Genomic DNA, 21474 nt, shown 5'->3' on the forward strand with positions numbered 1-21474 from the left:
ACATTTGTAAATCAGATATCTAATAAACGAATTGTATCCAGAATGTATAAAGAACACTTACAAATTCAGAAATCACAAATAACTCAATTAAAATAGGCAAAGAGTTTGAATAAACCTATCTCTTGAAATTGTACATAAATGGCCAATAGGCACATGAAAATGTGCTCGATATGATTACTCATCAGATAAATAGAAATACAGTCCACAATGAGATACCTCTTTACATTCCCAACAAAAGCTGTAATAATAAACTGAAAACACCAAGTATTGGCAAGGCTATACAGAAATTAACATATTCATGTATTGCTGGTAGGAGTGAACAATAGTGTAGCTATTTTGGGAAAGTTTGGTGGTTTCTCAAAAAAATTAAATGGTGTTACCATATAATCCAGCAATCCCTCTTTTCAGTATATACCCAAGGGAATTGGAAACAGATGTTCACATGGGAACTTTCATGTGAATGTTCATAGCAGCATTATGTAAATAGCCAAAACATGGAAGCAGTTCTAATAATGAATGGATAGACACAATAGTGGCACATTCCTACAATGGAACATTATTCAGCAATTACAAGGAATGAAGTACTGATACATGCTACAACATGAGTAAACCTTGAAACAGGAAAGAAACCAGTCACATATACTAGGATTCAATTTATATGAAATGCCAAGAATTAGGCATCTCTGTAGAGACCATAATTAGATGGTCAGGGTTTGGGAGAAGAAGAAAAAGCAGGGGAATAGTGAGTGACTAGTGGGTATAGAGTTTCTTTTGGAGAGAGGAAAATGTTCTGGAGTTAGATAATGGTGATTCCATAACCTTGTTAAGTATATTTTAAAAATACTGAGTTACACACTTTAAAATAGTGATGTTTTTGGTAACTCAGTGCTCTTTAAAAAATAGCTTCTATATCTCCCAGTCCCAGCATTTTAATGGAGACTAGCCTCTCGCTGTAACTGCACTGACTTTCGTGATGTCCTTTATCCAGACTTGGGTATAGTTATTGAAAACAACTTTTGCTGAGCTGTGTTGGGATTCAGCATAGGACAAGTGGTTTCAGCTAAGTGAAACATTGTCTGCACTGCTGCATCTTTAAAATTCATACACCAATTCTCTGAAGCCATAAAATCAATTTTGGATTTGAGTTTTCCTGTGACAGTGTGGACAGAGTGTCATGGGTGATGGAGACTTACAGTCTTGTAATTCCCCAAGAAGAAAAGACTTCTGCTGAGCAACAGATCTATACTTGAATTCAGAATATAATACCTCAATCCTCTAAATCTGCAGGAGTTTCCAAAATCTCACTTAAGCTCACCTTCCAAATGTGTTTCCCCGATGCTTGCCTGCCCTTCTAAGTTCGATGTCTTTTTTCCTGCTTGCAGAAAATACAGAAGCCAATAGGCCTTGTGGTTCTTTTTTGGTATCCAATACAGGGGCACAACTTAACCATGAGACACAGTCTAAACAAAGTTCCAAAGTTCATTCTGATACTCTCCTTTCTTGGTTGACAATCTATAGTTGTCTATTTTATGTTGTACGGCTAATAAAAGGTAATACAGTTTAGGTTGGAGAATGCCTCTTCTTACAAAGATGTGTTAAAAATTTTTCCCTCAAAAGAAATACTATGAAATGATACATTCTGAATTTGAATGTTATCCACTCTATAAGTAACGAAGTGACCTTGGGCAAGTTACTTAACCCCTCTGAACTGCAACAGAGGAGGATAATAGAAATCACTACTATATTTGATTCCTATAATTAAGACCACAAGATAATGAACACAAACTTGTTATGTAAACAAATAGGTGTTCTAAAAGTATGAGTGTTATTTCCTAGTATATGTATTTTTTTTTTATTACCAAGTAGTCATATGTTTTTGTTGAGTATGGAACTCAAATGATCACCTTCCCAACTGAGCAGGAAATCTATTGTTAAATAATTTTGACAGGAGCAAACTGAAATACATATTTCCTTTGGAGTCAGAGTTCTGTTTTAACAGAGTGTAGTGCAATTTTTCTTTGTAAATGACATGCAATTCACATGTGAGTTCATCTTTATATATGCCTAGTTCTATCTATTGTGGATCCTGTTGTCCAAGGGGCTGGTATCCAGTTTGCGAAAAGTCATTACTCCTCTGTTTTAGTGGTCTGGGGTTTTAAAGCAATATCTCTTCTGTATAAATGTCTTAAACTTCAATCCCATTAAAAGCAAAACCCAAAATCAGTACATTAGACAGTTAATTCTTTAAACTTGTATCCTTTTTAAAATAAAGCTTTTTAAAAAATATTTTTTTTCTACAAATCATGTTTCAAAAATTAGATGAAAGGGACTGTTTCATCTAAATTTTACTGTAAGTGTCTTACCTAGAAAAAAAAATGGAATGTGAGCTGAACCCTCTGGATAGGAATTCCTGTTACCACCTGAAATTTGCCCCCCTGCCAGGGTCTTTGGGTACACATCAGCTTTTATTGAATATCAGCTTTGTGTTAGTTATTGGACTTACTTGTACTTGGTGTAATGTTCCAGGCAGCAGTAGGGTTTGCTTAAGATTTAAAAGAATCCAGTTCTTTGTTAAAAAAAAAAAAAAAAACCCACCCAAATTTTCATTGTATTCTGTTACTTCATTTCTGAAATAGGCACAATATTAATTTATATCTCTCCAGGATGGCTCTGGTAAGGATCAGTATAATAGTGTATGAAGAAGTACCTTATAAACATTTAACCAAGAAATACTGCTGGAAGATCAAAAGTAAACCATGTTGTAAGGACCCTAGAACTGAACATCTCAGTAAGCGAAGTTGGCTGTTTTCCAGACTTGCTTTTACAAAAATAATACTTTGTATTAGAGTTTCTATTTTGCTCATTTTTCAAAATAAAGCTTAATATCAGATGTTTATTATAGAAAATTTGAAAAATATAGACAAAATGACAGTCTTCTGTCCCCTGATACCACCACTCTGAGTTAATTACTGTTAGCATTTTGATGAATACCTCAGTTGATGTTTCCTCATCTGAAGGAAAGGACCCCTTCAGGGGAGTGAAGTTGGGGCACCAGCTCCAACCCCACTGCCAGCCGCTGGTACTAGGGGACAGATTGAAATTTAAGGAAGATCAGAAATCTTCCAAACCCAGCAGCAGCAGACGTCTTCACTTATGCCCGGAAACCTCTTTATATCCCACGTTTACGGACTAAGAAGCTTGCCGTGTAGAATTATGGGTTCAGGGTCCGCTTTTGGACACTGCTCACTCCTGCTTTTCTTCCGTCTGCATCAGGCTAATCATGATGCATTTCTAATTAGAATATTCTAAACACTCTCTAGAGCGACATTTTTTTTCTAAACACGGTGTAATCAGGTGAGGGACACCTGCCTGCGACTCGGAGCGTCTGATAAGTCTTTGCAAGTGAATTCTGTCTCACATCCTGCGGTGTACTCGGGTTCAATTACTGGAAGATTAGATTTCTCTCTTCGCCCCCCACCCCCGCCCCGCCCTTCCCCGCCCTTCCCTCCCTTCCCGAGCTTCGGGAGGGGGAGAATAAATGATCAATCCCAGGAGGGGGTGCAGCCCCGTGAGCGCAGCCCGGAGACCCCAGCGCAGCGCCGTCGCCGGGCCCCCCTCCCTCTCCCCGCGCCGCCTCCAGCGCGAGTGACAACGCGCCCTCCGGGCTCGGGAGCAGCAGCGTGCCGAACAATCCCGGGCAGGGCTCGCCTCGCTGGTGACATCACTGCCGAAGATACTCCCCGCTCTCAGTGCCTGCCTTCGCGAGGCCGCCGTCCGTTTGTCCGTTTCCTTCCGTCCGCTGCTGGAGAGGGCTCCTCGCCGGCCGGGGACAGAGCCGGGCACCGAGGAGCGACAGGACCCGGAGGAGGAGGGAGAGCAAAGGCAGCGAGGGAAGGAGGACCCCGGCAGGCGACAGCATGAAATTCAGCCCAGCGCACTACTTGCTGCCTCTCCTGCCGGCGCTGGTCCTCAGCACCAGGTGAGTCCGGGAGCGTGAGTGACCCGAGCCCAGAGGCGCTGCCGGTGGGTTGGTCCTACTGCAGGTCACCTGTCAGGGCCAAGGACAGACACTTCAGCTGTTTGCATCTCCCGCCTAAGTTAAAGGGTGCTCTGTGTTTCGGGCTCTGAAGTCCTTCCTGGAGAGTAGAGCCCTTTTCTAGTTATCCTAGCCCTTAGAGAAAGTCTCAGTGCTCCTAACCAGTGAGGGGACTATGCGCTTTTCCTTTCAAAGAAAACATGTTTTCCTGCAGCCCTAGTAGGAGCACAGATAACAGGCAGTGACAGACCAAAGTAAAGGAAATGGAGACACAAGGGGGGAATTGTTACTAGGCAGTGTGTTTTCATTAGAGCTGACTTAATAGCCACAAAGCTTGCTTCCTCCAAGTGTGTCTGATTTTAAGGTATGGAAACCAGAGAAAAATGATTAATCCTGGAAGATGGTAAGCCTTGCACAAAAGTTCCCGGACTTGTAAAATGACCTGTTTTAAGGTCTTGAGCAGGCTTAGTGGTAGGCATTTTCATTTGGCTGTCTTGTGAACAGGTCTAATTAAAGAATGCACAAGGCGATTAAAAGTTGGAAGACACTCTCAGAGTGCTGATGCAGAGACCCTAGTCAGAAACAATTAAGTACTGTACTCCATCACTGGCCACAGATGGGACTTTAAACCCAAGCACAGAGAAGCTATTTTTAGTGGAGGTTTAAAATGCAGTGGTTGAAAAGAGTTTTGTGACTCCCCACTGTTGATCAAGTCCCAAAGTTGGTGATGGGTTTGTATTCTTCTTCCTCAAAAGGAGCACAAAGGTGGTCTGTTTCATTGCCCGGGAATGAGCCTTTATTCTGTATGCCCTTAACATCATATTGGCAGCAACCTCTTTCTCTTGGCTACTATAAAATAAAATAACCCTCACAGCATGAGGATCGTTTCAAATCTCTGTGAATGGAAACATTATCTGATTGTGCATCTGATGGAAAATGAAGAGGGGAGACAGGGTTATATCAAATTCTGAAATTAAGAATGAAGAAAAGTCAATGTCTATAAGAATGAGGCACTAAAATCCTTTATTCCATTCCTAATCTATCTATCTATCTATCTATCTATCTATATATATATATATATATCCCCTTTCAGACTCTTCTAACCAGACTTTCCTTTTAGAGTGAGGACTGTTTGATTTAGCCCTAATTATTCATAAACTTAGCCTTTCCTTACAGACAAAGCACAGGTGACTTTCCCAGACTAAAATGGAATATGAGTTACATATTATTTTTATTTTTTCTAAGGGTTGCTTGTCATTTCAGTTCACAAAGTACAGATGGTTTTAAAAATCGCTTTGCTTCCCTGTATTACAGTAACTTGCACCAATTACAGAACTCATTTTAACCTCTAAATGTGTTAACTCTAAATGACTTAATCCAAACTGTGCATCAGTCTTCTTTTTAAAGTGTCTTGTCACATACTCTGAACTCTTGTGTTATAGTTTAATAACTGTCATTTCTAGAAAAAGGAAATTCTCAAAGTTTGGACACTGAAGTAGGTGCCTGTCACCATATGCACAAAATAATACATATTTAAACAATAGAAACCCAGCCCACAATGATTTTTAAAGACAGTGAAATTCTCTAGTGTTCCAAAAGTACATTTACTTTTTAAGGATGCTATAATTTAAGTGACTCAGGAAGCTGAAGTCTCTAGCTTCTAAAGTTTTAGTGTTGGTTACATAATACAAAGAGCCATCATCTTTCCTTTGATGGAAGTGTTAATTTTTATTAGGATAACATTTTTAAATAGCCAACACATTCATTACAACAAAAATTAGAGTTAGTCATTCCTAGTTTACTTTAGATATGAAATCTGCAGTGTCATTTGTATGTAAAAACTTATGTCAGGTCTTTAAATTTTCCTTCTTGCAACTCAACAGAAAGAGCATGCCGGGCTTAAAAACCTGAAACTTTTCATAATCAGTGCCCTGTCTTGTGATTACTCTGTAGTGATTTATTTTACTGGATATCCAGATTACCTTGTGACAGCAGATTTGACAATGCATATGGTGCTATCAAATACATCATTTTGCAAGAAGAGATTATATTTTAGTGGTTTCTAACAGAAGACCATTCTCTTGTGATAATTAAGATTTCTTACAGGCATATGGTTCATGCGCAGGCTAGAACCTCAACTAAACAGGTTTGTAAGAACAGTTGCATTAGTAGAGGTGAGTTTATTGTCCTGCTGAGAAAAAAACTGTAGCTCAGCCATGAGCACCTGTGACAGTGGGTTTTCTTGCCAAAGACTTTTCGTTGCTTTCTAAGTTAGTGGTCTTGTGTGTGAAGCAAGTGGCATTTCACATGTTTATATCATGTTGAAAGCATTAGAAAAGGGTGACAGTTACTAGATATTCCTATAGCCTTTGGAGGGTATCACTTTTATGGCCAAGTTCTTTTCAAAGTGGTGTGGATGTGAATCTGAAGCACTTAAGGCTCGAAAAAAAAAAAAAAGTAAAAAAAAAAAAATTTGTTTCAGTATCCCTTTCTCTGGGCATAGCTCTTTAATACCATACTATTACCTTTCCAAGAGGCCTAAAGTTTATTTTTGTTTTATACTAAAGGAATGTGTTCACTAAAACATACGCAATTAGGGAAAGATTATTACTATGTAATAGTTTTCTATCCACAGGGATAAAAACCCTAAAAGAGTTTTGCCTTTTAAATATGAATTTTTTGGATAGCTTTCTGTTTTTGTTTGCTCTCTATCTTCATATTTGGTAATGACTTTAAATGCTAAAGCCCCCAAATTCCATAATTTTCACCATAGTGAACAACACCGATGCCCCTCAATCAGAGTTACTTTGTCTTAAAAAAGAACAAGTTAAATATTCACCATTAGCAGTAACCAAGAAGTGTTTTACTTGTAAACCCTACAGGGTTAAAAAGAGCTGTTTAATTTTCTGTATATTGCCCCCCTCCCCAATTTAGAAAGCATATACAAATTCAAAACATCAAGTTAATGATATGAATTATAAAGCTAATGCAGAAACCCATTTAACCTGTGCACAAATAAATGTGGTCAAAGAAAGCAAACATATGTTGGTTTAAGAGCTTTAGAGAAGAATGACTCTACTTTTTAAAGATCTTCCTTCTGTAGAAGTATTAAATTGCAATTCCAAGACAGCCAGCTATTCACTTCAGAAAGAAGTAGTATAGGCATTGAAAGGAATAGTGGGGTGAAAAAATCTTTAGAAGTTCTTGGTGAAAAGGGACCCATGGAGTGCTGGAGAAGGCTTGTGCTTTAGTCTGCTGAACCTCTGTTCCTCTATGCTGTGATTCTGCTCTTGATGCCTTTGGTTTATTGAGTTTTAAATGACTTAATGGGGAGAGAAACATGGCAGGGGAGGAGTGAAGGTCTACTGACTTCTGGTGGTTTTGCATCAAGCAGGAGCTTTAAGCAGATGGTAGGCTTATAGTCCTCCCCATAGGAGTCACCTTAGAGGTCTCTCCTGGTCCCTCTGATCAGCAGTCATACCATGTGTTTACTTTGGAATCTATTTTTAGATGATACTGTATATTGAAGATGCTCTAGGCTCCTATTTGCTCTGTGTCTTGATCTAACTTCAGAATTAAATTAATTTATGGGATAAAATGAAGACTAGAGTCACGATAAAAACACAATAAACACCTTTTTTAAAAAATTAAGCAAATAAATTTGAGGTAGTAAGTGGTCTTCCTTAACCCCGCCCCCAAGTTGATATGATGTAATTGTGGGTTTGTTTTCCCAAGCCCTACACAGAGTGAGTCTTGCCACACACACCTTTATATGGCCCTATGTACATTGCTTTGTGATAAGAATCCCACTCTTCTGTGTAATCAAGTTAGTGACAGATCTTTTCTTGGATCAGAGGATATTAACGAGCGAATTTTTGACTTTTCAAATTTCTGTTCTGGACCTTAGTTGATTATTTCCTATAACAATTTTTTAAAATGACTTATTTGGGGCGTATCTTTGGGGATTAAATTCCCCTCATGACTAATAAGAGGCCCCTCAAACAACTATGATTTGATCACAGTTGTCCCAGTCCAAACTCCTTGTAATTGGAAAGAGGAATTTGACTTAGCCACCAGGAAGCAAAAATTACTGAAACCACTGAGGGGTATGTGATTGTAATGATACAGTGTTCTCTCAAGAGTGTCATGAGAGCACTTGTGTGAGGTACATGTGCTTGAGAACTGGTTTTTGACTGACTTCTAAAGGAAATCCCCTTAATAAGTAGGGCTAAATCATTTAACCTGATTAAGCAGACAATTAATATTAGATTATCATCTCCAGAAGAGAAAAAAAAATTCATTCAAACTTCATAACCTTTAGATATTGTCTAAGATGTTTTCATTATCACACATTGGAAGTGTCAGGCACCAAGACAAGAAGATACTAGTTACAGATGCATGTCCTCATAATCTAGTCATGTACAGAAAGAGTATTAAGGCAAAGTTGGGTAAATAGCACCAAACATTTTAAAATTCTAGATACGGATAGAGAAAACAGTGAATAATGCCATTGAGGAAGTCTCCAGGAGTAACCTCCACTTTCAAGGACAGTGAGAGAAGTAATATTTTGTAATAAACTTTAACATCCTGCAGCACTTGCTAACCATGTGATGTTAAGTAAATTGCTTATCCTATCTAAATTTCTCATGTAGAAAATAGGACTATTTGTAGAAACTACCTGAGAGGTGAATGAATTTATTTAGGGAAGGAGTTTGCATATTTCTTGGGACATAGTGATCAGCCAGGGGTTAGCCTGTACGGTTGTTTTGATTATGTTCACACAGTGTTTGTATCTGCAATTGATCAGGACATAGCAAAATAAATGAAAAATTGGATGCAAGTCAGTCGAATGACAGAAAATTAACAGGAATTACAGTCCTCATCCAAAAGAGAAAATATTGGCAAAGAAGAGAGGAAGTAATAGAAGTAATGAGGGTTACCTTGTTACTAGGCTGGTTCTTTCAAAAGTGTTTTGATGGCAAAGTGCCTGGGCAGGGCTGTGCACTTGGCAAACACCATGAAAAATTACGTTATATAGAATTGTGATTTAGCACAAAAGTACATATTTAATTACGTGTGTATCTATTTAAAATTTAATTGTATATATAGCACATACATAATATTAAATCAAAGCCATGACCACAGGTGTCAGTAAAAGGATGCTTTGAAATTGCATAAGCACGATTGATATGTAAAAGGTTCTACAGTTTTATTTTCTACTCGTCAATTGATTTCATAATCTGTTAACAATTTTTTTCTTTTAAATTTCTAAATATATAAAAGATTTTTTTCTACTGTTGAGAACAATTTGAAAACCAGTGATACAGAAGAAACTTGACTATGTTTAAAGAATCAGCACATGAAAGGGTTATCCCTAAGCTAATTTTGAAAATGACTTTAGAGATCATCTAGTTTCAATTAGTTTGCACATATTTTATCCTAAATTTTTCAGAATTTTGCTATAAATTCTGATCATTAAGTGAAAATAAATATTTTTTTGTCAGATTAGTTGTGTGTGTGTGTGTGTGTGTGTGTGTGTGTGTATGAATGGGTATTGATGTCTGTTAATTTAGTGAATCCTAGAAAAGGGTATGATTTGCTGCCATGGTGAATATAAAGCATAGATAATGATAAGTCTGCTTTAAAGAAAGGACATGTTTAACTGGGATATCTACGAACTTTGCTTCTTAATTATAGGAGGCAAAGAAAATACCAAAATTAACCATCACGTTCAGATGGAAGCTGCAGGTCAACCAAGTAAACAGTGAGCTCTGAGAACGCTTTCATAAACACTAGGAGACATCATTATACCATAGGTAGTGATTGCCTTGCAATTATGTCTGACTTGTTTGGGGTTGCTTTCAAGTGTTTTAATCTTTTTGAGTGTACTTTAAAGAGTTTGTTATTGGGAAACATACTGTGAATATAAGGCTACATTCTAATTTAAAGTCCTTCATTTTAGAGATGAGAAAAGCGAGGTCCAAAGTGACAGACTTACCTAAGGCCACCTGGGGGAACCAGAGCAAGGACTTAGAATTTTCCCCAATACTCTCTCTGTTCTATCATGTGACTGCTTTCTGTGACATAGTTCTTCTGAAATCAAGCCACATATATATCCAGATATATCCTACGATATATCCAGAATATTTCGAGTTATCGTGAAATAAATAGTAGTTCTAAAACATTCTCCGAGCACATATACTCATGATAGAACAACAGGCAACCGTCAAAGGAAATCACAGCAATGCAGATTTAAACACCATTTATTTGTCTATATTCAGTTGTCTTTTGAAGAGTGAGCTGGCTTAAAAAAGAGATTCCAGGTCATTTTCAAAACATTAAGGAGTCATTAATGAGGTCTCACCTTTGCTCACAATTTACCTCTCAAGCAATACACCTCTAATGGTTCCTGTGGATTTTTCAGTTCTGTTGCAAAGGTGATATTGTTGGTGCTTTTGGGATCTTTTCCTATTTTCAAACTATTTCCTATAAATGGGGCTCCTAGCTAGGCATTTGCTTTTATATTGCTCTCCTGTTAAATCCGTGCTGTAATTCCGTGATATTGCTCAATGCGAAACACACTCAACCACCTTACAAAGACGAGTTCACGTGGATTCAAAGATCTGTTCACATTGAACTTTACAGTGAGCATACATTTCATTTGGTTTACATGTCTCTACATTTTCACTGGGGCCAGTGAGCCACTTATATAGCTTTTTAGGGTCAGGTGGTCCCAGATCTTATCCTGCATGTACATATTACAAGATCTTTTTCTTTGGATAGGTTTCTTAACCATCCAGACTTTAATTACTCATCTATAAAACAAAAATAAAATGTCCATCATTTAGGGTAATTAGGATTAAAGAAAATGTGCTTAAGTGCTATGTCAATGCATGTACCTGTACTTCAGAGTCTTTAAGAGATCCTAAAATATGCCATCTTAAAGGTCTTTTTGTCATAGATTAGTGTGTGTGTGTGTGTGTGAATGGGTGTTGATGTCTGTTAATTTAGTGAATCATAGAAAAGGGTATGATTTGCTGCCATGGCGAATATAAAGCATAGATAATGATAAGTCCATCTCTATAGGTAGAGATTACAATTTAGTGTGTTGATTTCATATTGGCTACCTCAAGCAACCAATATCTAATGATTTTATTAAAAATCAAAATATATTCCTTACGTGAATTGATTGGTCATGCCAAAATCATAATAACATTTATATTCTGATAAGACTTTACAGGGGGTAGTCAGGGAGAGAACTGACCCAGTGATCGATTCTTAGGGAAAAATGGAAACGAGAACATGCAACAACTTGCCATCTTCCCAAATAGCCCTTGCAGCTGAGCTCAGGTGTTGGTAGCAACGATTGCAGATTCCAGACCAGCCTTTATCTCATGTCCCTACAGGGGATGTGGCTTCCTCCTGCCTATCTTCCAGGGGATTATTAGGGTTTCTGATTTCCTGTCCTTCAAACTAATATTCAGAATACTCTGAGCAGAAGCTTCGTGAGCAGGGCTTGCAGGAAGTCTTTGCCCTATCTTATGGGTTAAATACAAGGAGTATGAACTCAGATTTGGGATTAGGCTTTCTAGCTGCATGACTTCATGTCGGTTAACAACACTTAGCCACATTTTCCTCATCAATTTAAAAAAAAGTGATAACAATACCTCTCTGATTTTGAGTATTCAATAAGCTAATGTGTTAAAAGAATAGTGTCTGGAACAGAGAAATTCAACTCACTAGATTTCCATTTTTATCTGATTGAAAGGGATGAGATCAATTTTACCCTGCCAGGGTGTAATTTCATTTCAGAAAGCACTGTCCTTCATCAGCTGTACCTCATGCTGGTGTGGGCAAGACAGAAGTATTGGTGAAGAGATTTGGAGCTCAGTCCCATCTTCACTTATCACAGATGATAAAACTGAATGGAGACTGTATGGTTTCTTTCTAAATTCATGCAGATAATTTGAGACCAAAGTAAAAGCCAATTCTGGGACATCCAAACCCATCCCAGTTGGCAACACTGATTTAAACACCTGCAACTTCCTCAAGAAAAAAAAAAACAAGAGAAACCAGTATGGCCTTACCTAGCCTCTATTTGGAGTCCAAAAGCTCTAAATTATGTGACTAATAGTTAAACATCAAACATAGTTATTAAAATTATATTACTGTAATATGTTAATGCCTTTAAAGAAAGTTCATTTTACAAGTTTACTTGAAGATGAGAGAACCAAAGAGGTCTATCTTAAACGAGGACAACATAACAGCCACAAGCCTTTTTGATGAGTTGAGGGTTCTGGACTCTAATCATGCAGCATTCTCACATGGGGTAAAGTTGGTCATGACCTCCGCAGTTGGTGGAAAAGGGGCTGGAATGGCAAAGGGAAGCCAAAAACCCAACACACTAGGTTTCTGAATGTGTGGACAGAGATAATGGCAGTGGAGAGGAAAGTTCCAGATTCTAGCCTTCCTGTTTTCATTGTTTTGTTGTTGTTGTTTTGTTTCTAAAATTCTCTTCTCTAATGCTTGAAGTCATTCATTGGTTGTCTTTGCAGTGAACTAAGCCATTCACATTGGGCAGGAAAGGGAGAGGGCAAGACTGAATTATAAAAGAAACAAGACAATGCATGAAAAATTGAAGAGACATGTTGGCAAGAAGCAGATGTGGTTGAAGAAGCTTTATATTATTGAGAACATGTAGCTTTGTCCTCTAGATGCCACAAGGTGAAATGTGAGCTCATTCTATAAATAAGTTCATATGAAAATGGGGCAAATTTTTCCTGAGACTACAGTTTAGAAGAATATTGAAGGGTATCAAATCCCTTTTATGCGTTGTATGTATCTTTCTTTCAGTTGGTCCTTTGATACAACATGTAAGTTACAGATTCAGCCAATATTTTTGAGGACTAATTAATTACCTGATAGCGTGCTAGATACTTGCTTTCTATTAACTTAACCCTTCCTTGCAACCTGTTTTACTTAAAACACCTTTACTGTGAGGAAGACTGAGTTTCAGACTCATTAAATGATTAGCCTACATTCTCCCAGCTAGAGAGTAATTAGATTTGGACCCTTTTATTCTGAGAATTGCTATATGAATGAATCTATAGTACTGGCCGTAGGATTTAATTTCTAAATAAATACACGATGAAGAAAAATAATGTACAAATAATGCCAAAACTAAACCAAGTTGACAAATAACAGTTTACATGGGGTGGGACAGGCTGCATTAAAAATATTCTTAGAATTACACCTGAAAGTAGTATGCCACGTATTAAATATACGTCAGTTGGAAAATACTAAAAATCCAAAGATAAAAATGATCCACTATTAAAAAATAATTTCTTTAATCAGCCCAAGAAATTAGTTTGAAGACCAGCAAAATTGAAGCTTTTATAATAAATACAAAACTTTGCCAGCTAATACTCCTATTCCTATGTAGAAAACAGTCTTTAGATCAATGTTTCTCAAAGTATATTTCTCAGTGTACCTAAATTAGAATGTCCTGGGAGGCTTATAAAAAGGCAACTTCTTGATCCCTGCCCTTAGGCGTACTAGATTAGATTCCTTGAGGAAGTAGCCAAGAAATGTTCATTTTAACCTGGACCTCCGGTGCTTCCAATGCACAGGAAAGCTTGGAAGCTGCAGTCCAATATTTGAGAACTATGGAGTCTAGAACACTTTGAAATCTTTGATATTTATTCAACATGCACATTGTTTGAAGTCAGGAGGATAGAAATAATGGTGATCTTTCGGCAAAAAAAAATTCTGCCAATTTTTATATGTATATAACTTTTTAAAAGTATTTATTTATTTATTTGATAGAGAGCATGAAGAGAGGGAGAAACAGGCTCCTTGTTGAGGAGGGAGCCCAATCTGGGGCTCGATCCCAGGATTCTGGGATCATGGCCTGAGCTGAAGTAAGACACTTAACAGACTGAGCCACCCGGGTGCCCCTACATGCATATAAATTTAATAACTAAGTATCTTCTCATATACAGGCTCATTTATCAGTCAAGATACATGAGAATAAATCCCTGCCTCATAAAAAAAAAAAATCACACAGGGCTGCAAAGAGCAGAGAAAACAGTCAAACTAAATGATATAAAACTGTATTGCATAGGTTTATCAGTGACCATATTTTATTTAAAAAGTACTGGAAAGTGAGGTGAAATCTTAGAAACTCTGAAAAGAATGAAAACTAACTCCACTTCCTGTCCCTTGTTTATCTCTCTAAGTCACGAGACAAAGATTTGAAAACCAAGACCTATCTCTGAGGCTTTACAAATGCTTATTGTTTTCTACTTGGAGCAGGAAATCAGAGTTTTCAGATATGGTAGAAGTAATATTTAGCCTGGCAAAAAAAGGTTTTGGCCACCCCCACCCCCAATACAAACAAACATCCCACCACCTGCCTTAGCACTTGGCTTTGCATGATGTGAAGAACAGTTTTCTGGTTTAATTTTTCTGGATCAAGCAGAATGTGCAACTATGCTAGCCATATTATGTCTGTTCTTTTCCTCTCTGCAGTTTCAGTTCTCTTGGGAGAACAAAAGAATCAAATGATGACGTGATAATACATAATCACTGACTATCACAGAACACTTTAAACCAAGTTAAGACTCACAGTTAACCCGTGACCTGCTTCCTAATCTTGCCTTTGGTTTATATATATGGAAAATAAGGCACACAGCGGAGAGGTTACCTGGCCAAGGTTGTAAACTGATTAAGTGGATTCTAAATTCAAATGCCAATAGTACTAGAGCCCATGCTCTTAATTACTGTGCCACAGCGCCTCCTAGCGTGTGATCTAAAGCCCAGGAATGAGCCCATGTCCGCTCGTGTCCCTCTGCTCTGTGGGTTCTGATTTACACAGTGAGAGAAGGAAAGAAAAATGTCTTCTCAGGTATCCCCTGAGTTCACAACTAAAGTTCTAACTAAAATAATGTGTATTTTATCTTGTTCTCACTGTGAAAGAAAATAATCATATTTATGTAATATTTCCTTTATTTGTGGACGTTGTTTTCCAAAGTCAAAACCAACAAACTACAATGTTCTACTGCCCGGCCCCAGAAGGCATCCAGATTTTAACTGAGGGTCTTAGGAACACGTGGTAGAGATCAGACCGACCTGATTGAAGCTCGGCACCTTCTACCTGTGTGATCCTAGGTAGTGCTCTCAATTGCCCAGACTCATAATTTAATTTTTAAAATTTATAATAATGGTGGTAAGGGTTTTGTTTTGTTTTATGTAAAAGAATTGTGCTACCCAGTTCTCTGAGGTAAGTTCGTTCGTTCTTTCTTTCTTTCTTTCTTTCTTTCTTTCTTTTTTTTTTTGTAATTTCATTTAATGCTTTTCCATACCTCCTGAAGGTGTTTTGTAGATTACAACATTAAGGAGTAAAGAAGTCAAAACCTCTCAGGTTACAAAATTACTAAAATGTAGAGGTGGAATTTGAACCCGTCATTTACTAGGCATAAGCCTTAAGGTCAGGATTCTCAGGCAGGAAGTGTTTACCCTGGAATTTGTGGTGTCAGGCGTTTGAGAAGTAGCTCAGAAACATAGCTATTGAGAACCTAATGCAGACTAGTGTCAAAAAGGGACTTGTGTTATATGAACAGGGATGCCCGACCCAGGGGATTCAGGGTGCTGTAGGTTATACCGCGTTTCTGAGCAAAACCTCATAACCTCCCAGTGTCGCAAGTCGTATCACCTTTGGTTTCAAGGATGTGAAAAACAGCTGACTCATCATTTGAACTCAGTCCGTCTTAAAGACTAACCTAGTAAGAAAGATTTTCCTTACAAAGCTGAAGTGCTGATGGCTTACTGGAACTACACTTCCACTGGTCGTCAGAAGATGGCACTGTGAAGTACAAAGTGCGGTACAATCCTATCTCTTCTGGATTTAACCCCTTTATAAACTGACACGTCTCAAAATTGGTATCTTTAAAAAATGGCTTGATTTCACATCAAAATCAAGATGTATGTATGTATATGCAAACATAATTATGCATGTACCTGTATGTATACATGTGAATAACATGCTTTATGGTATATATGGTACATGTTATAACATAAATATATATATAATTTTAATCATGTAAAACATAAATCTTTTAAAGTTTTCTGAAAATCTATTCTTAAAAATAGTCTTTATTTGGTAGCATGCTGCTGTTGGTTTAATTCCATTCGTCACTGTAGTAATTCCTCTATATCCACTTTCCTCCTTAAGGAGAATTAAACCTGAAAATTGAAAAAGGTACCCATTTCCCCTACATACTCTTACTCAAGTGACATAGTAAAAGGGTTCTCAAGGACAGATTTAAAGGGGAAGTAGACATTATGTGAGGAAGACATGCTGACATTTTTCTACTTCTATTTTTAAAGAGTTTTTAAAATTCATTTATTTGACAGAAAGAGCACAAGTGAGGGGGAGGGGCACAGGGAGAGGGAGAAGCAGACTTTCCACTGAGGACAGGGGGCTCATTCCAGGACTCTGGGATCAGGGATCATGAGCAGAGCCAAAGGCAAACACAGAGCCAGCTGAGCCACCCAGGTGCCCCTGTTTTTATACTATTTTAATTTCAATACATGCTTATACATTTTCACATGACCTGTGCAGCGATAAGTAACAACTCCTTTTTATAAAGATGGGGAGGCTGTTACTCTTGGCAGTAGGAGGCCCAGACCTGAGGCTTTGAGTTCCACTTTTACAGCACCATGCAGAGTGTCTGGTGAGAGCCTGCTTCCTGGTCACGTGGGCAGCATCCCTGTGGCCTGGAGAGCAGTGAGAGAGGGCACAGCTCTTGTGTCTCTTCTGATAAGGGCATTAATCTCATCACGAGGGCTCCACCTTCCATAACCCAATTACCTCTTAAAAATCATAGTATTTCAGATCTCAATGGGTCTTTTTACCCAGCCCTTCAGTTTTATGAATGTATAAATTTAGGCTCCTAGATGTCAAGCAACTTACCAAAACAGGTGCAAGTACTTAATAGTATACTCAAGACAAAGGGAAACAAACAAACAAACAAAAAACAAAGGAAGACTTCATGTGTTTTTATTGACAGTCCAGCATCAGTCTCTCATAAAAATTGAGAACCACATCATGTGAGCTCACCTCATCATTGTAAAACATTCTTTAAAAAATTACAAATTAATAATTACAGTGCTTTTTGTTTCAGATGTCTAAAATGTTCTTGAACACAAATGTAAATGATTAAAGAAAAAAGAAGGGAAAAGCCTCAGTGACTTTGAGTTCTTGGTTCCTTTCCAACACTTGCTACTAAGTTCAGCTTTAGTTTATATATAATAAATATATCTTGGCTGGTCAAAATGGGTCTTTTACTTTCTGGTGCTAGTGTTTTCTCCTATCTGGCATAGTTTTACTGTCTCTGTTTTCCTTTATTATTTTAACAAAATAGATGATGACTTTTATTTTTCTTTTTTTGCCACTTGAGTGAGATTAATATGATTTTCTGCAGTTGCTGGAGACAAGCTATCATCATAAACTTCTTTTAAAAGAATGAAAATTGTATTGGCTGACAACCAAATGACCAAAAATACAAAATAACCAGAAATAGAGCCTTGTTTGCCTGATTTTGAATTCATAAACGATTTGAATTGAGCTCAAAAAAATATATACATGAAAGAAAACGTATAGAGTCATAAGATGGTTAGTCATAATCCTGTAGTAATCACTGGTAAAGTTTTATTTTTATCATCAGTGTAGTATTAAGAGACAGAAATGGATGAGGCTTGTTTTAAGCCAACAACTATGTCTTAAAGTATTTTCAGATATAAAGAAAATATAAATTTATCAGTAGCTACTTTTGGATCCTGATTCTTTGTGATTATTTAAAGAATTAAAAGTGTAGAGAGTATTATCTTTTTAATATGCTGAGGGCGTACATGATACAAGACCCATATGGTTTTGTCTGTGGCTCCTTTCTATTCATCATCCCTTACAGTGACAACTAAGTTGCAGGACCAGAGTTGGGACCCTAGACTGTGATTCCAAAGCCTAGGCTACACTGTGGTAGATCAGTGGATGAATGTCCTTAGTAACAAGCAAAGGCTAAATCCTAGCAGGAATGAGTGAATTGCTGTTTCAGGAAATCACCAATATTTGTCTGCCTCTAACCATTCAGATGCTAAATGTACAAGGTGTTTATTCCAAAAAAGTGATGAAAAGGTGATAGGCTAGGAAAATAAGAGTTGCTAGACAGAATGCTAAGTGGAAGATCAAGTGAGAATGGAATTGATTCCGTGTTTTGATGTGTGCGAGTATAGAACATTCTGTAAATACCTGGCTGTGTTTTGTAACAAGCACAGTGGTTTGGGGGAATGGAGGGCAGACAGATCATTGGAAAATAGCATGTGTTAAGGATAAGTAGTGAGCACAGTGTCCATAAACTGACTCCTCTGATATCACTGGTGTTGAGCTTGAGTTTGTGGAAGAGGAATCTGGATTTGATGGGGCGGGGGGAAAATCCTTCACTGAATATGGAGAGTATTTCTGAATTGTTTTGTTTTGTTTTCCCCTGGCAATAAAAAGGACATATAAGCCAAACTGGCAGAAAGAGGGAGATAAGTCGTTGGGGATGATGAGTCCCTTATTCCTCATCTGTAGTGAAACAGACTGTAGTAACAGGAGAAGAATGGATTCAGAGTAAGTGTGCTTGCTTTCCACCTGAGTGACCCTGAATGAGTAGTCCCCACATTTCAGGGGAGCTCGAAAGCTGGGCAGGGTTACAGCAAGAATGAGGGAGGCATGCAGTGTTATTGGCGGCAAGCCAAGATCAGGCCTCTGCCTCCCTCCAGCCCAGCTCCCCACTGGATGATTGAGAATTTCATTTCATGGGGGATGGTATGGGGTCGTCTTTATAGGGAGCCAGCTCGATTTATGTTGTTTATATAAAGAAAATTTTTCATTTAATTTTGTGGTTAGGTTTTGAGCATTTTTGTTGTTGTTGTTGTTGTTCTCTCAAGGATGAGGAGATAAGGTTATGACAACACAGCAGTATTACACGAAACTAATTACCAGGACCATTTTTTAAAGAATTCTCCCTACTGGTGTTGGAGCAAGAAATGCTGTTGGAATAAACCCCTCAGATGAAAAACAGCTCTGTTGGAATGCATAGCTCAGAGAAAGCCAAATTCATAAAACCAAGGACTGGAGAGGACAGGCTCAAGCTCATTAGAGACAAACATAAAAGCTGACTTTTCTGATTACTTTGGGTCAGGTGTCCCAGCATGGGAAGTGAATGAACTATTAGTAAGACCCAAAGTTGTAACAATCACTGTCACTAAGCCTTTTCTGCTGACTGGAGTTCTGAGTGCTTGTAAGGGAAGGATGCGGCAGGATACCAGTTATTTGCTGTTCCCAAATTTCTGGGCAAAGACTAGAGCCAAGAAGCCAGTCATAATTTTTTGGAAATTAACCCAATTAACCTTGGGCCTCTGCTACAGGAGACATTTGTTCATTCAGAGGACATTTTTTTTTTTTTTTCCTCCCCTGGAGTAGGTCATGAAATCACATACTGTGCTCAGTAGCCCCAGACATGTGTGCTAAGAGGGTGGAAGGGAATCGTTAATGCTGGAGAGGCTACATCTTCTGTAATTTATTCTCCTCCTTCTGGAGAGGTTTGATTTCCTGAGCCCAAGGATCCTGAGCTATAAATGATACTTTTGAGAACCAGCAAGAGGAATAATTTGACAACTGGTTGGTTTAATAGCAAAGAAGGATATGCAAATTGATTCAATTAATATTAACTAGTTAACATTTACTAAGAAACTGATAAATACCAGGAAATAATGTGAATTGCTTGGCAGCTCAGAGGTGTAAGAAATGGACCTTTTATGGAATGTGAGGGACACCAAATGTCCAAACAGAAGAGTAAAGATTCCTACCTCTGGGAATGGATAGGAGAGAGCTGTGGAAGGTGTCACAGAAATCAGTGTCTCTCTTTGTTGGGGGAGGTTTTCGACACTTAGAGAGATGTTTTAGGCAAAAATTTGCTTAGGAAAGTAAATTCCAGGAAGAGAACAGCAGTGTGTAAAGGCCTTAAGATTAAAATAATTAATAATAATATTCAGACTCCATGGCATATAAGCAGAACAGTAAGAAGGAAAAACCTATCTTCCATACTAAAAAAAAGGAAAAAAAATCCCCTTTTTTGTTACATAAATTTGGATTAAAGTTTGTCATGTAAATGAATCTTATGTAACTAGAGTAGCCCCAGCAAATTCTGTATTGAGTTTATATATAACTAATGTATTATCAGTACCTACAAACACATTTTTTACAATTTTCAAATATGACTATGAGATTTTACTGAGTTTACAAAGAAATGAGACAGATCTGCCCGTGAGCAGGTGGGATGTACACATGTGTGTGACATTTTCAGCCTTGTAGGAGGTTGTATAATAACTGTACAGTCTTGCCTTATTAGGATGGGGAATCCTGATTTCTGAGAGTATGGGTGGCCCAGTAAGTCCTCAAAGTTAAGTTTCTATCTCCATGAAAGAGGGCTAGGATTAGAATGCCTCAGGCAGGGGAGATAGCATAGGGAGCCATGTTCCAGGAAGTTGACAGGACATTAATTCAGTTCAACATCCAACATTCTGGTTTGTGAAAGAAGCAACATAGCGTAATGGAATTTAGAGGCTGTGGAGGATTTTCTTGGGACCCCGTCCAGTTTCTCATCACTAGGAATTCCCTTTTTACCAATTGCTGTTTTGGCTGCCTATGTCTAACAAACACTTATCCCCACAAAAATGGTCTTGAGCACAGGAGATTCCTCCTCAGCCCTGAGTTTTATTCACCCTATCACTCAGCAACACCCTCGCATGTTCACCCTCCCCTTGCCCCTTGGTGTTATGTGTTTGCTCCCCCCCTTCCCCCCAACTCCCCTATGTCTAATTTGTCCTCCTCCTGCCACTGGGTAGTATGCAGTCTCTCCTTTAATGAACCCTCTGTCCCCCATCCCTCCCCTCCACAGTTAACAACCCTGTGTCTAACTGACATGCAGGTAAAAACAGAATGGCCCCTGCCTCAGGGTAGGTGTGTCTCCATGGTACAGTTGTGCTCAGGGCTCTTATGGACCAGGTAAAGCCTATCTCCTGCTGGGACCACTTCTATGCCGAATATTTTTTTATCTTGTTATGTTTTCTTTTCACCTTTTGAAAATATTTACTCATCCAGGTAAATCAGTGACAAAGGAGGCCTCTCTTAGGCTTTACTTTTAGGAAAACTGACCTGAGATAGAGATTGAGCCTTTTGGGTTTTGAATCCCAGTCTTTCACATTACCATTAATTTATGGAAATGAATGTAAAACCTAAAGCTATTTCCATGGAATCCGAGTAGGTTTTATGGAATATGAAATTCTGTGACCACACAGGGTGGTCAGAATAAGCTCTGTGATGGAATCCATGC

General features: G+C 38.1%; 1 protein-coding gene across 1 annotated transcript in view; it reads left to right on the top strand.

Annotated features, from left to right (window-relative positions):
* The first annotated feature begins 3658 nt into the window (after positions 1-3658).
* Positions 3659-21474, top strand: part of LUZP2 (leucine zipper protein 2) — a 466130-nt gene continuing 448314 nt past the window's right edge. The window contains exon 1 of the mRNA XM_032881225.1: positions 3659-3979. The gene's annotated coding sequence lies outside the window, so the exon portion shown is untranslated. The remainder of the gene's footprint in view (positions 3980-21474) is intronic.

Source organism: Lontra canadensis, unplaced genomic scaffold (assembly GCF_010015895.1).
Source record: "Lontra canadensis isolate GAN:19392208 unplaced genomic scaffold, GSC_riverotter_1.0 scaffold74, whole genome shotgun sequence".
NCBI lineage: Eukaryota > Metazoa > Chordata > Mammalia > Carnivora > Mustelidae > Lontra > Lontra canadensis.